This window comes from Budorcas taxicolor, unplaced genomic scaffold (genome assembly GCF_023091745.1).
Source record: "Budorcas taxicolor isolate Tak-1 unplaced genomic scaffold, Takin1.1 scaffold381, whole genome shotgun sequence".
NCBI lineage: Eukaryota > Metazoa > Chordata > Mammalia > Artiodactyla > Bovidae > Budorcas > Budorcas taxicolor.
In genome coordinates this window covers 22,455-35,951 of record NW_026292240.1, presented here as the reverse complement: position 1 = coordinate 35,951, position 13,497 = coordinate 22,455, and the positions used below count along the sequence as shown (strand labels likewise).

The 13,497-nt window shown below is 47.6% G+C and overlaps 1 protein-coding gene across 10 annotated transcripts in view; it reads left to right on the top strand.

Moving 5' to 3' along the window:
* LOC128071357 (kynurenine--oxoglutarate transaminase 1) overlaps positions 1–13,497 on the top strand; it is a 32,856-nt gene that overhangs the window by 3,464 nt on the left and 15,895 nt on the right. For 5 of the 10 annotated variants that reach the window (XM_052664248.1, XM_052664241.1, XM_052664244.1 and 2 more), the window contains exons 2-3: positions 432–493; positions 13,260–13,373. The exons of 3 other annotated variants lie outside the window; for them this stretch is intronic. The gene's annotated coding sequence lies outside the window, so the exon portion shown is untranslated. The remainder of the gene's footprint in view (positions 1–431; positions 494–13,259; positions 13,374–13,497) is intronic. 2 more of the 10 variants (XM_052664239.1, XM_052664240.1) reach the window with 2 other exon arrangements.

Below are 13,497 nucleotides of genomic sequence, written 5' to 3'. Positions count from 1 at the left end.
TGGTGGGCTACAGTCCATGGTATCGCAAAGAGTCGGACACGACTGACCAATTAAGCACAGCAATGAGAAAGTCCTTCATACTGATGCCCATCCCCCCATTCATTCGGTCCCTGGGTGGCAGCCAACTTGCTGACGTAGAAACTCTGCCCATGTGAACAAAGCTGTCAGCACGGAAATGTTCCTCCTGTCTTCCTGGCCATTCGTGCTCACCTGGGTTGTCAGGTCTCCCACGTGCTGGGACATTTAGCTGGGTACACCCCGCTCCCAGCCTTCTGTAGCCAGCAAGCCAAAGTCACTCCAGCTTCAGCAAGAGATGAATCACCGTTAATCCTGCCCTAATAGACCTGAAGCCACTTCCCACTCTCAGATGGCACTGCCCGCTCCCTGAAATATTTTCCGAACACTCATCTCACTTCCTCATTCTTGTACAGTGATACAAGCTTTGGATTCATAGCTGAGGTCCTGCTGTGCTTTCCCAGGACTTTCACTTTGGGTAAGTCATTTCCCCACTCTGACAGTTTCTACGTTTGTACAACTGATGTGACTCTCGTCTTTCTGCCAGCACTAAATATATACACGTGTATTGTTTTCTCCTCCATGTGTAAAACTGCCCCAAAGAGTGAGATTTCAATTTTTGGATCTGGATCCTGTGCCAGGAGGGAAAAGGAGTGGCCTTTCTACTGCGTAACTCACTCAGGCTCCCCACCCACCAGCCCCTCTGGCCTGGGAGCCTACAGTCTCCAGAAACCATTTCTCTCTCTTTTGCCAATTCCAAAGCCAAGGGGCGAGTGTGCGTGCTAAGTTGCTTCAGTCATGTCCAACTCTTTGCAAGCCTATGGACTGTAGCCCACCAGGCTCCTCTGTCCATGGGATTCTCTAGGCAAAAATACTAGAGTGGGTTGCTATGTCCTCCTCTAGGGATCTTCCCAACCCAGGAATCAATCCTGCATCTCTTATGTCTTCTACATTAGCAGGCAGATTATTTACCACTGGCGCCACCTGGGAAACCCAAAGCTAAGGGGGAACTGTGTCTGAGTCAGTGTACTTGTTAGAGCTCCCCAGACAAATGTAACCTCCCTTGGGGCAGAACCGTTGACTCAACAAGTTTTCATCAGACAGTTGTCTTGGAGGGACTCTGTACATCCAAGACAAAGCAAAAGATAAATAATTCATTATCTGCAAGAGATTTTATTGTCCTACTTGGTTAACTAATTTGTACGGAAAGTCTTAGAGGTTTAAATGTTAACAGTTTGCTGTCATTGACAGGTTAAGTGGACCAGGAACCTGTGCTAAATGCTTTCTGAGGGTGATTGCATTATTATTTATTATTGTCCCCATTGCACAGATGAGGAAGCTGAGTCTGGTTGTGGTAAGACTAAGGTCCTATAGCTTGTTCAGAGCGGAGCCGGGACCATTTTATCCAAGTTCAAGTTCTAAATCCAAGCTTTCATCTTCTGTGGTTGTTGGTATAACAGATTGGTCTTGCCTCCAGAGGTGCCATGGTTTGTGTTTTCTCAGTAATTGGACAGGGGAGGGGAGGAGGGGGATCTTCTGACATATTTAGGCCGAGGATGGTAAACATCCTTCTAGCCACTGTGGGAAGATGTAGAGCTTCCTGGTAAAGAACTGACTCAGCCCAAACACCAAGTGTGCCACTATTGAGAAACACGAAAACCTGACACCCTTACTACACACAATTGGCATAGGTGATGTGCAGCCAGGCTGTAAAGCCAAAGCCACCTTGCCTGTCCTTGCAAGCTGCCATGCAGGGTGGAAGCTGGATAAGGCATGGCTCATGTCCCCAGGGGCTGATGGTCTCCTAGATGCAGGGGAGCTGATAGAGGCATCAGCACCCACCTCCCAAAAGGATTTTTGTGGGGGACAGGTTTTGACTTTGGAAACAGGTAAACCAGGGGTTGAATCCCACCCAGCTCAGGCTCTCTCAGCTGACTGAGCTTTGTTCATTCTCTTCTTGAGCAAAACAGGGACAATGACGCCTTCCTGAAGGCTGCTGTGAAGATGAGTATTTAGCACAGGAGTCAGGCACATCATAGATGATCTGAGTTCTGGGGAGGGCCCAGACTGACCCAGGAGACTTCAGAGCTGGGGTTCAGCCCTGCTAGGGGGTCAGATTAAAAGGCCTGTCAGACAGGATATAGCTTGAGCAAAGGTGGGCAACATCTATTCAGAAGCAAAGGATTTATGTGTTTGAGAGTGGAGAGAATACAGAAGCTGCAGCGTCTGGACTTAGACCTGCTCCAGAGGCCAAGTTAGGAGGCTTTGGACTTTATCCGGTCTCCCTCCAGGCTGCATCCAGCAGGAGGTGTAGCTGACATCAGCAGCCAGAGGATTGGTCACTGAAGCCTGTCCCGAGGGGTTATCCACCCGCTGTTCACAAGTCCTGGTGACTTCTGGCCGAGAAGGTGGCCAATAGCTGCTTAGACTGATGGAGGCGTGTACTGGGGGAGGCACTGACCGCTGGGCACCAGCCCCTTGCCTGGCAGCCAGGAAGTCTGAGATCTTAGATGCCTTGGAAGCTGCCCAGAAAGGTGTTCTGAAGGTCACCTGGTGCATTTAAACTCCCTTCTCCAGGCAGGGTTGGCCTCCCTCGAGCTGCCTGCACTGCAGCACTTCTCAGACTAAATTTTAATAATAACAATGATACATTTTTGAAACACTGACTCCTTGCCTGGCACCAGGCTAAGTGGTTTTCATGTGTTAACTCACTGACTTCTCACTACAACCAGTGGACCAGGAACTATCATTATTTTCATTTCAGAAATGATACTCAGAAAGGTTTAGTAATTTGCCAGAAGTCATACAGCTAGTATATGGCTTCAGTCCAAGATGTGATTCCAGAATTTCACTGCCTCAAAAATAAATTAATTAATTAAATAAACAAAAACACCGCCTCAAAAAGAAAAACAAGAACAGTTTTTTTTTTTCCCAGGTAGTGCCATGGTAAAGAAATCTGCTTGTCAATGCAGGAGACACAGGTTCAATCCCTGGGTCGGGAAGATCCCATGCAGTAGAAAATGGCTATCCACTTCAGTATTCTACCCGGAAAATTCCATGGACGACGGATCCTGGCAGGCTACAGTCCATGGAGTCACAAACAGTTGGACTGAACAGGCCTGCCTGCACATACACACATGGGAGTTTATAAGACCCTCCCCAACCCAATCCCAGGGAAATAATCACTTCATCATTTACACACAAGCATATACAGTGCATAATGAGGCAGTCCTTGCCTTCCAGTATAGTTAAATAACCCCAGTCCCTCAATGAAAGCATTGGTCGCTCAGTCGGGTCCTACTCTTTTCGACCCCATGGACTGTAGCCTTCCAGGCGTCACCATCCTTGAGAATTTCCAGGCAAGAATAGTAGAGTGGGTTGCCATTTCCTTCTCCAGGGGATCTTCAGGACCTAGGGATCAAACCGGGGTCTCCCGCATTGCAGGCTGACTGTTTACCGTCTGAGCCACCAGGGAAGTCCTCAATAACACAGTTCAAATTTCATTTGCCATATTATGTTGCTGCTGCTGCTAAGTCGCTTCAGTCGTGTCCGACTCTGTGCGACCCCACAGATGGCAGCCCACCAGGCTCCCCCGTCCCTGGGATTCACCTATGATTAATTGCACCAAATATGAACTTTGCTACTACTTCTTCCATCCACAAATCACTGCGGAAATGACAGAGGCACTACGGTAAGTGACCAATCACATCACGTCTTTCAAAGCCTGTTGTTGATTGGTCAGTTCAGTTCGGTTCAGCCGCTCAGTCGGGTCCTACTGTTTGCGACCCCATGGACTGCAGCACAGCCAGGCCTCCCTGTCCATCACCAGCTCCCATAGTGTACTCAAACTCATGTCCATCGAGTCGCTGATGCCATCCAACCATCTCATCCTCTGTCGTCCCCTTCTCCCGCCGTCAATCTTTCCCAGCTTCAGGGTCTTTGCCAATGAGTCAGTTCTCCGCATCAGGTGGCCAAAGTATTGGAGTTTCAGCTTCAGCCTCAGTCCTTCCAGTGAATATTCAGGACCGATCTCTTTTAGGATTGGTCACCATGCGTGTTATTCAGTTCCTACACAGACAGCAAAGCATGTGGTTTGTGTTGCCTCCTGTCTCCTAGTGATAAACCCATGTGACATTTTACAAAAATGTGTGAGCAAAAGAATAGGAAATAGCTCCCCAAAAGAGGGACTTGGGCCGCACACATGAAAGCGCAGCACAGAAATGCAGAGTGATGAGACTGAACGTGCAATCCGAATTGAAGATAAATAGAATGATTTTTTAAACAGCTGGCAAGGACTTCTCTTGCCAGCAGTTAAGGTTCAGAGCTTCCAATGTAGGGGGCATGAGTTCAATCCCTCATCCAGGATCTAGGATCCCATAAATCGTGTGACGCAGATTTAAAAAAAAGAAAAATAGCTGGCTCTGGCCTGCTGCGATTCATGGGGTCGCAAAGAGTCGGACACGACTGAGCGACTAAGCTGTACTGAACTGAACTGAACTGGGAATGTTGAACCCGCAGCGATTTGCTGTTCCAGAAGCTCTAACTGTGCAGCCAGGGAAACAGTGAGAGCACATCATATCGACACATGAGTGAAAGCGGTTCTGACAAAAAGGATGATGTTGTCCCAAGGAAATGATGCCAGCAAAAACACCACATTAAAGGAACTGCCAGAAATATTTCATAGCATTGAAAGTACAAAGGATAAAGTATTTTAAGTTGATCTGAACTTAGAAAGGAGTGTGATGATTCACCAATGCATAGAGAAGATGCTGGTTCTGTATCTGAAGCTACACAACTGGAAGGCAAGCACTGTTGAAACGACTCTTGATAATTTTCCCCAGATTTATTGAAGTATAATTGACAGATAAAATTGTAATATAAAGTATACAATGTGATGGTTTACTCTGTGTGTACTTGGTGAAATGACTCCCGCAAACAAGTCAATGATGCCTCCATTACCTCATGTAGTTACCCTTTTCTTAGGGAGAGGATCTACTCTCTTAGCAGATTTCAACTAAACAACAATAAAGTATTGTCTGCTGTAGCCACCAGGCTATGCGTTAGATCCTCAGAATCATTCATCTTGTAACTGAAGTTTGTACTCTTTAATCAGTCTCTCCCTGTTTCCTCCGTTCCCAGGCCCCTGGCAACCACCATTGCACACTCTGCTTCCATGAGTTCGACTTTTTTCTTTTTCTTTTTTTTTTCAAATTCCACATATAAATGATATTGTGCAATATTTGTCTCTTTTCTTTCTGGCTTATTTTGCTTACCGTAACATATTTCAGTTTCATCCATGTTGTCACAAATAGCAGGATTTCCTTCTTTTTGAAGACTGAATAATACTCCATTGTATATTCATCCATACCATATTTTCTTTATCCATTCATCCATCAACAGACACTCAGGTTGTTTCCAAATGTCGACTCATGAAGAATGTGGCAATGAGCACAGGAGTGCAGATGTCTTCTTGAGATAGGACTTTCTTCCTTTGGATGTATACCCAGACGTGGGATTGCTGGGTCATCCTTGATACCTTTTTACAATGAAAGAAAATACTTGAATTCTCAATGTTTTAATTTAAATTACACTAGCAATTTAATAAGTATTAAATGTATAATTATTAGTTTCACTACTTTTTCACCTCCCTCTACATTTGTAACAGACCATCAAGAGGTTTTTTTTTTTTTAAAGAAATCTTTATTTCATGTCTATGATGTGTGTGTGAGTGCTAAGTCACCTTATTCGTGTCCGACTCTTTGCGACCCCATGAACTGTAGCCTTCCAGGCTCCTCTGTCCATGGGATTCTCCAGACAAGAATACTGGAGGGGGTTGCCACACCCTCCTCCAGGAGATCTTCCCAACCCAGGGATTAAACCCGTGTCTCCTGTGGCCCCTGCATCATCAAGAGGTTTTAATGCTTTGACAACACCTTTGAAAGGTCCCTGAACGATCATAATTTTTCCCATTATTCAGTTTTCTCTGCACCATTGCAGCTTGAATGGTTATTTTCACAGTCTCACAGTGCAGTGGGAAGCGAGAACTATGTATGTGTATGCATATGTACGCACCACCACATTTGTATGTGTATAATTTAAAATGCAAGTGGAGTATGCTGTCTTCCACATGCCTGTTTTTTCTTACCATATATTTTGCATCGGGTCTTAAGTTGCGGCATGCGGGATCTTTTGTTGTGGTGCCTGGATTCTCTAGTAGCACGCAGGCTTAGTTGCGTGTGGGATGTCAGTTTCTCAACCAGAAATCAAACCTACGTTCCCAGCAATCGAAGGGCATAGTCTTAACAACTGAACCACCAGGGAAGTCCCCATACATTTTCACAATTGAGGTAAAATGCACAGAACACACAGTTAACCATTTAAAATGTACAAGTCAGTGGCAGTTAGTGTATTCACAATGTTGCATGACCACCACCTCCCTCTAGTTTCAAAATATTTCTAGTGCCCCAGAACTGCACCCTGTGTCTATCGAATAATCACTCCACATTCCCCTCTCCATACCCTGGTAACTACTAATTTGCTTTCTGACACCACGGATTTGTCTATTCTGGACATATTGTGTGAAAGCAATCACACAATAGGTGACCTTTTGTGTTTGACTTCTTAGGATGCTTTTGAGCTTTATCCGAGTTGTACCATGTATCAATGTGTCTGTTGTTCCTTCTTGTGGCTAAACAGTGTTCCATTGTGTGAATATACCCCAGTTTACCATTCATCTGTTGAAGGACATTTGACTTGTTTCCACCTTTCGGCTATTATGAATAATGCTACCATTAACATTCATGTACAAGTTTCTGTGTGGACATTTGTTTTGTTTGTCCAGTATAAACCTAGGAGTGGTGTTGCTGGGTCATAATCTAATTTTATGTTTGGACTTCATAAAAATGTAAAACTTTTGTGCATCAAGGGACACTGTCAAGAATGTGATCAAAGTCATTGATTCATTTTGAGTTAAATTTTGTAGATGGAATGAGATAGAGGTTCAACTTCATTCTTTTGCAAGGGGCTCTCCAGTTGTCCTAGCACCGTTTGTTGAAGAAATTATTTGACCCCCATTGAATGGTCTTGATACTTTGTCAAAACTCATCTGGACATAGATATTTGAGTTTGTTTCTGGGCTCTCGATTCTGGTCATTGGTCTGTATGTCTAAGCAATGCCATTGCCACACTGTTTTGATTACTGTAACTTTGTAGTATGTTTTGAAATCCACCTGCATTTTTCATGTAACCTGAATATCTTTTCACGTCAGAATGCTAGGGGTGGTCTCATTCCTTTTGGTGACTGTATAGCGTTCCATTGTATGGATAAATCAAAACAAATTGAATCAGCCTCCAACTGATAAGACATTGAATTGGCTTGTTTTTTTTTTTTCTCACACACAATACTGCAATTATCTTCCAGGTTTATGTATATGTATGAACATCCCTGTAAGATAAACATCTAGAAGACAGAGTGTTTAAGTCAAAGAATAATATAAGTCACTAGTATTAAGTTGCCCTCCAGAAGTTTTACCAGTGACTTTTAGTGCATCGTAGTATTGACTTGGGGGATCTCAATCTTATTATTCTCTGCCTGAGACACAGACAATAGTGTTTCAGTGTAGTTTGCATTTTGTCAGTTATGACAAGGTTCAGCATCTCTTCAAGTTTACATGCTGTTTTCTTTTTGTGTGTGAATTTATATCTTTTGCCCACTTTTTTTTTCAATTGAAATGTTGGTCTTTTGTAATTGGTTTGTAAGAATCCTTTGCATGTTAAGGCTGACACTGTATTAGAATGGTCTGATTATTCATTTGTCTCCCTCATTCTGTATGCACACCTTAAAGGAAAGGAAGGTATCCTATTCTCCTTTGTGTGCCTGGTGGCTAGCCTAGGGCATAACACATAATGGAAGTTCAATAAATACTTGCTGAAGTAATAAAAGGTGTGTATCTAAGTTCCTGCACCAGTTGTCGATAGTAAAAAGATGAACAAAGAAGAGTCCTGGTTCTAACGGAGCTCACAGTCTGGTTGGAGAGATAAACATTCATTCTCTCACTCAGTGAAAGTTTATTGAGCATCTTCCTCTGAGACACATGCATAATAATGTCCCAGGCAGCTGCTAGGATGAGAAAAATGCCAGGATTATGACTCGGGCGATCTGGTCCCCCTGGAATCTGGGCTGGTCGGTGCTCCTCCCTGCTCATCACTATCCCCATCCATAAAATGTAAGCAACTAGATCAAATTCTCTCATTTCCCACTGAGCATCTGTCAGTCTGTGCTTCATCGATTTTTTCTGGAAATAGTGAATCAGTAGCCCAAGGGGCCATGGTGTCACTGCTCAGCCTCCCCTTGCTCCACAGTGGCAGTGAAGTCTGTGTCCTGAGTTCAAATTCCAGCTCTGCTACCTGCTAGCTGTGGCCCTGGGTCTGTTACTTCGCCTCTTGATGGCACCTTTCTCATGGGATTAAAAGTGATGGGCCCTGTAAATGCTGGGCAGGCAGCCTGGCACAGAGAAAGTGTGCAGTAAATAAAAGGCTACGGTCATTACCCTTAAACTAGTCATCAGGGCTGTAGAGGAGTTGTCCAGGGAAGACTTGCTTCCTGGAAGATGAGAGATGAGGCACATGGGGAGTTGGAGGTGGGTGTGGCTTGGGAAAGGCTGCCCCAGCGCCTTCCTGGTGTCTCTGAATGAGGCAATGGTGAGAGCTCCCAGGTGTCTGTGAATGAGCCCCTGTAGAGATACCTAGGTCAGCCCAGTCAGTGCAAGAACCCTGGTCTGGGAGGCCAGCAGTCGCACCTCGGGGTGGGCCTGGACCAGCGCACTCACCACCGACGGTCTCCTCTATGAAGTGAGGCCACGCTCCCCTCTGAGACGCAAAGTTGCCCTCTGTCCTAATGTCTCGTATGACTGAAGGTCTCGGGCCAGCTAGCCAGAAGTCTAGACAGGGCTGGCTCTGCATGTCCCCTGGTGGTGGCCTCAGGGACAACAAGCACCCATTTCCTCACAGGGCAATGCCTTGCAAGGATTCCCAGGTGGCTCAGTGGTCAAGAACCCGCCTACCAATGCAGGAGAGGCAAGAGACCTGGGTTCCATCCCTGGGTCGGGAAGATCCCCTGGAGGAGGAAATGGCAACCCACTCCAGTATTCTCGCCGGGAGAATCCCATGGACAGAGGAGCCTTGCGGGCTTCAGTTCAGGGGTTGCAAAGAGTAGGACATGCATCAGGCAAGCAGCATGCAACGCCTTGACACCTGGCAGTGTTGCTGGTGAGGGCACCCCAGGTGGCCACCTGTGCCCTTCCCACCCTCGGCTCAGACCCCCAGTGGCTTTCCCTCCCCTTCAAGTTCCTGGAGACTGTCCCCGTGACACCCACGGGCTCAAAGGAAAGAGACGTGCAAGTACTCAAGGGCAAACACTCTTATTTGCACAAGTAGTCACAACTACACACGGATTTACCCACGTTCATAGTCACATTAAAACTTTCAGGGACCCTATTCACTTCTACTTCATAGGCCCCTTTCTCCATTAAAAAAATAATAATAACAAAGGAGAACTCCCTGGTGGTCCAGTGGTTCAGACTTAATGCTCTCACTGCCAAGAGCCCTGGTTCAATCCCTGGTCAGGGAACTAAGATGCCGCAAGCCACACAGCTTGGCCAAAAATATCTATATATAATTTATAACTATGTTGGTATAAAGAACACATATCATCCAGGCTAGATTCATTATTATACATTCATTATTATATTCCCTCAGTCGTGTCTGACTCTTTGCGACCCCATGGACTAGCCCCCCTGGGCTCCTCTGTCTGCGGGATTCTCCAGGCAAGCATACTGAAGTGTGTTGCCATGCCCTCCTCAGGGGATCTTCCGGCCCAGGGATTGAATGCATGTCTCATGTCTCCTGCATTGGCAGGCAGGCTCTTTACCACTAGCACCACTTGTGTTCTTATTTTAAAATAAATTAAAATGAAAACATTTTCATAGGCCCTTCAAACTATCGCAGGCCCTCAGCACTAAGCCTCCTGAGATCTGATGAAGTCAGTCCTGCTGAAATAGGTCATATTACGGATAGGGAAACTGACATTGAGAGAGGTAAGGTGACTTGCCCTGAGTCACACAGCCAAGGTATGCATGACCCCAAAGCCTGTGTCCTCACCTTCTCCCCCAGCGTCTGTTTGGTGCCCAATCCCAGGTGGGCATCAAAGGTTTGGCAGGACAGACCTGCTCCACAAAGGGTGCAGTATGATACTCACTCCTGTGCCCACAGACTCACCCAGACACACACACCATTCGCTGCCCTGGCAGTCCCCTGCAGTGGAAGCTGGATCCTGGTTTCCAGCCCCAGCCCTGAGGTAGCATGAGTGGTTAAGCGTGTCCTCATCCTGCACAGGCTCTCCCCCGCTCCACGGAGCCAGGCGGCCCAGGCCACCCCCAGCCCCAAGGTACCACCTTTCCTGACAGCTGGCAGTGAGAATGAAGGGCCAAGACTGGCAGAGGAGAGGAAAAGGCCACACGCTGGGATCTTAAACTGTGGGCATCCCATGATTCGAACCCTCCCCTAACCTGCTGGAGCCCCATTTGAGTGTTTGTTGTTTTTCAATCGCTCAGTTGTGTCCACTCTTTGCAACCCCAAGGACGGCAGCACACCAGGCTCCCCTGTCTTTCAGTATCTCCCGGAGTTTGCTCAAATTCATGTCCATTGAGTCAGTGATGCCATCCAACCATCTCATCCTCTGTTGCCCCCTTCACCTCCTGCCTTCAATCTTTCCCAGCATCAGGGTCTTTTCTAATGAGTCAGTTCTTCGCATCAGGTGGCCAAAGTATTGGAGCTTCAGCTTCAACATCAGTCCTTCCAGAGAATATTCAGGGTTGATTTCCTTAAGGATTGACTGGTTTTTGTTGTTATATTATCATTCTTACATATTTCCTTGCCTCTTTTGTTTTGCTTTTAAATTTTATTTACTTTCGGCTGCACGGGGTCTTTGTTGGTGTACTCAGGGTTTCTCTAGCTGCAGCAAGTGGGGGTTACTCATTGTGGTGTGGGGGCTTCTCACCGCTGTGGCTTCTCATTGCGGAGCACTGGCTTTAGGCACAGGCTTCAGTAGTTGTGGCATACGAGTTTTTTTACTCTGAGGCATGTGAAATCTTCCCAGGTTAGGGATCAACCCCGAGTCCCCTGTATTGGCACCCGGATTCTTATCTACTGGGCCACCCGAGAAGTTCCTTTCTTGCCTATTAAGGTGGGGGGGGCAGGTTGAGGATAGCACCTGCTTTCCAGGGCTGTTGAAGGGGTCTGATGACATCAGTAGAGTCCTAATTGCAGTGCCTCATGCTGAGTGAGCAAATTAGAACTGACTGTATTAATATTATTCCTACCTCTGTGATCAGGTGAGATGATGGCAGGTGTGATCTGGGGCAGAGGAGGTGTAGCCGCCTTAGGAGAAAGGCCAGAATTGATAGACATAAAGGGATGTGGGCAACCATGTCAGAGAGAGGATCAGCCTACCAGGCAGCCGCAGATTTTGAACCAAGTGGCCAGGAGGTGGTGAAGGAGGGGGTTGCCCTAAGATTAAGTCCGTCTGGGTGAGTCAGCAGGGTTTCAGACACAGGATGGGAGCAGGCACCCCTGCACTCGGCCCGTCTCAGGGAACCACCCATCCCCGTTCGCTCAGGATGGTGCTAGTTTCAGCACTGAAGCCTGGTGTCCTGAGAAACCCCTCAATCCCAGGCAAGCGGGATGGCTGGTCCCCCCAGAACAGGCACGGCTGTGGCCTCCAAGGCCAGCACTGGGCTCACACCAGGCCGTGCACCTCCCATCCTCTGCTGAGGGGCCTTGCAGGCCAGCACTTTCTCCCAGACACAGGGTGGAATGCCCCTCCTCAGATAATAATCGCACTTTCTTAGCCGCAGGGAGTAAATCAGAGGGTGAACTCTGACTGACTTCCCAGCCCCTGGAATCTCCCAGCTCGCCCCCACGGGCCTTTGCACCGCCTGGCATCCTTTCCCTTCCTCTGGGACTGGGCTTGAAGGCCGCGCCCTCCAAGGAGCCCCCGGGAAGGCCTGCCCGCAGGGGCCGTGCCCCCAGCGCCCTCTAGTGTCCGGTTGTATTAGTCTCCTGGGCGTCTGTACCAAGTACCACACACCGGGTGGTTCTAAATATAAAGAGAAACTTTTTCTCTCATCGTTCTGGAGGCTGGAAGTCCAAAATCAAGGTGTGATCGGGGCCATGCTTTCTCTGTCGGCTCCAGAGGAGAATCCGGTCCATGCTTTTCTCTTAGCTTCTGTGCTGTCAGGAGTCCTGGGTGTTCCTTGGCTCGGAGACACATTAATCTCTGCCTCACCCACTCCAGTGTCTTGCCTGGAGAATCCCAGGGACGGGGGAGCCTGGTGGGCTGCCATCTGTGGGGTCCCACAGAGTCGGACACGACTGAAGCGACTTAGCAGCAGCAGCGGCGGCGGCTGTCTTCACATGACCTTTCTCCTGTGTGTCTGTATTCTTTTCTCTTCTTACAAGGAAACAAACTGTACTGGCAACGGTCCACTCTGATCCATTGAGACCTCATCCTTAATTTTTCGAATATTTGTTTATTTACTATTATTACTATTTTTTTGGAGAAAGGAATGGCAACCCACTCCAGTATTCTTGCCTGGAGAATCCCATGGACAGAGGAGCCTGGAGGGCTACAGTCCATGGGGTCACAAAGAGTCGGACATGACTGAAGTGACTTAGCATACATGCATTGCTATTTTTGTCTGGGCCAGCGTTAGTTGCAGCGCGTGGAACCTTTAGTTGCCGCACGTGGGATCTAGTTCCCTGACCAAGGAACAAACCTGGGCCCCCTGCAGCCCAGACTCTTAGCCACTGGACCACCAGGGGAAGTCCCTCGTCTTAAATCTGTTACACCTTCAAAGATCCTGTTTCCAAATAAGGCCACATTCGCAGGTTGTTGTTTAGTCGCTCAGTTGTGTCCAACTCTCTGCGACCTCATGGACCAACCCCAAGATCCCCAGGGGATCTTCCTGACCCAGGGATTGAACTTGCATCTCCAGCATGTCTCTCGCATTGCAGGCAGGTTCTTTACCCCTGAGCCACTGGGGAAATATTCACAGGTTACCAGAGGTTAGGACTTGGACATATCCTTTCGAAGGACACCATTCGAGCCATAACACACACCTTCGCGTTGGTCAGGAAATACTTGCTGGATAGTAGTGGAGACAGTGTCTGTGGGCATCTCTTGACAGGCCTGGTCCACGCTGTGGTCTCAGCGCTTTGCCAGGACCTGGTCAGAGAAGATGCTCCGGAGAAGCTGATGACTGAGTGAGGACCAGAGGAGGACGTGCCCCACCTTGGGACAGGTGACGAGTTTTCTGGGCGCTGAAATGCTTTGAAAGACCTTGGAGGAACAGGCTGGATTGGGAGCGGAGTTTAGAAGGGACTAGGCTAGGGAGTTGCCTAGTTTAGGCCAGACTTTCTTTCCCT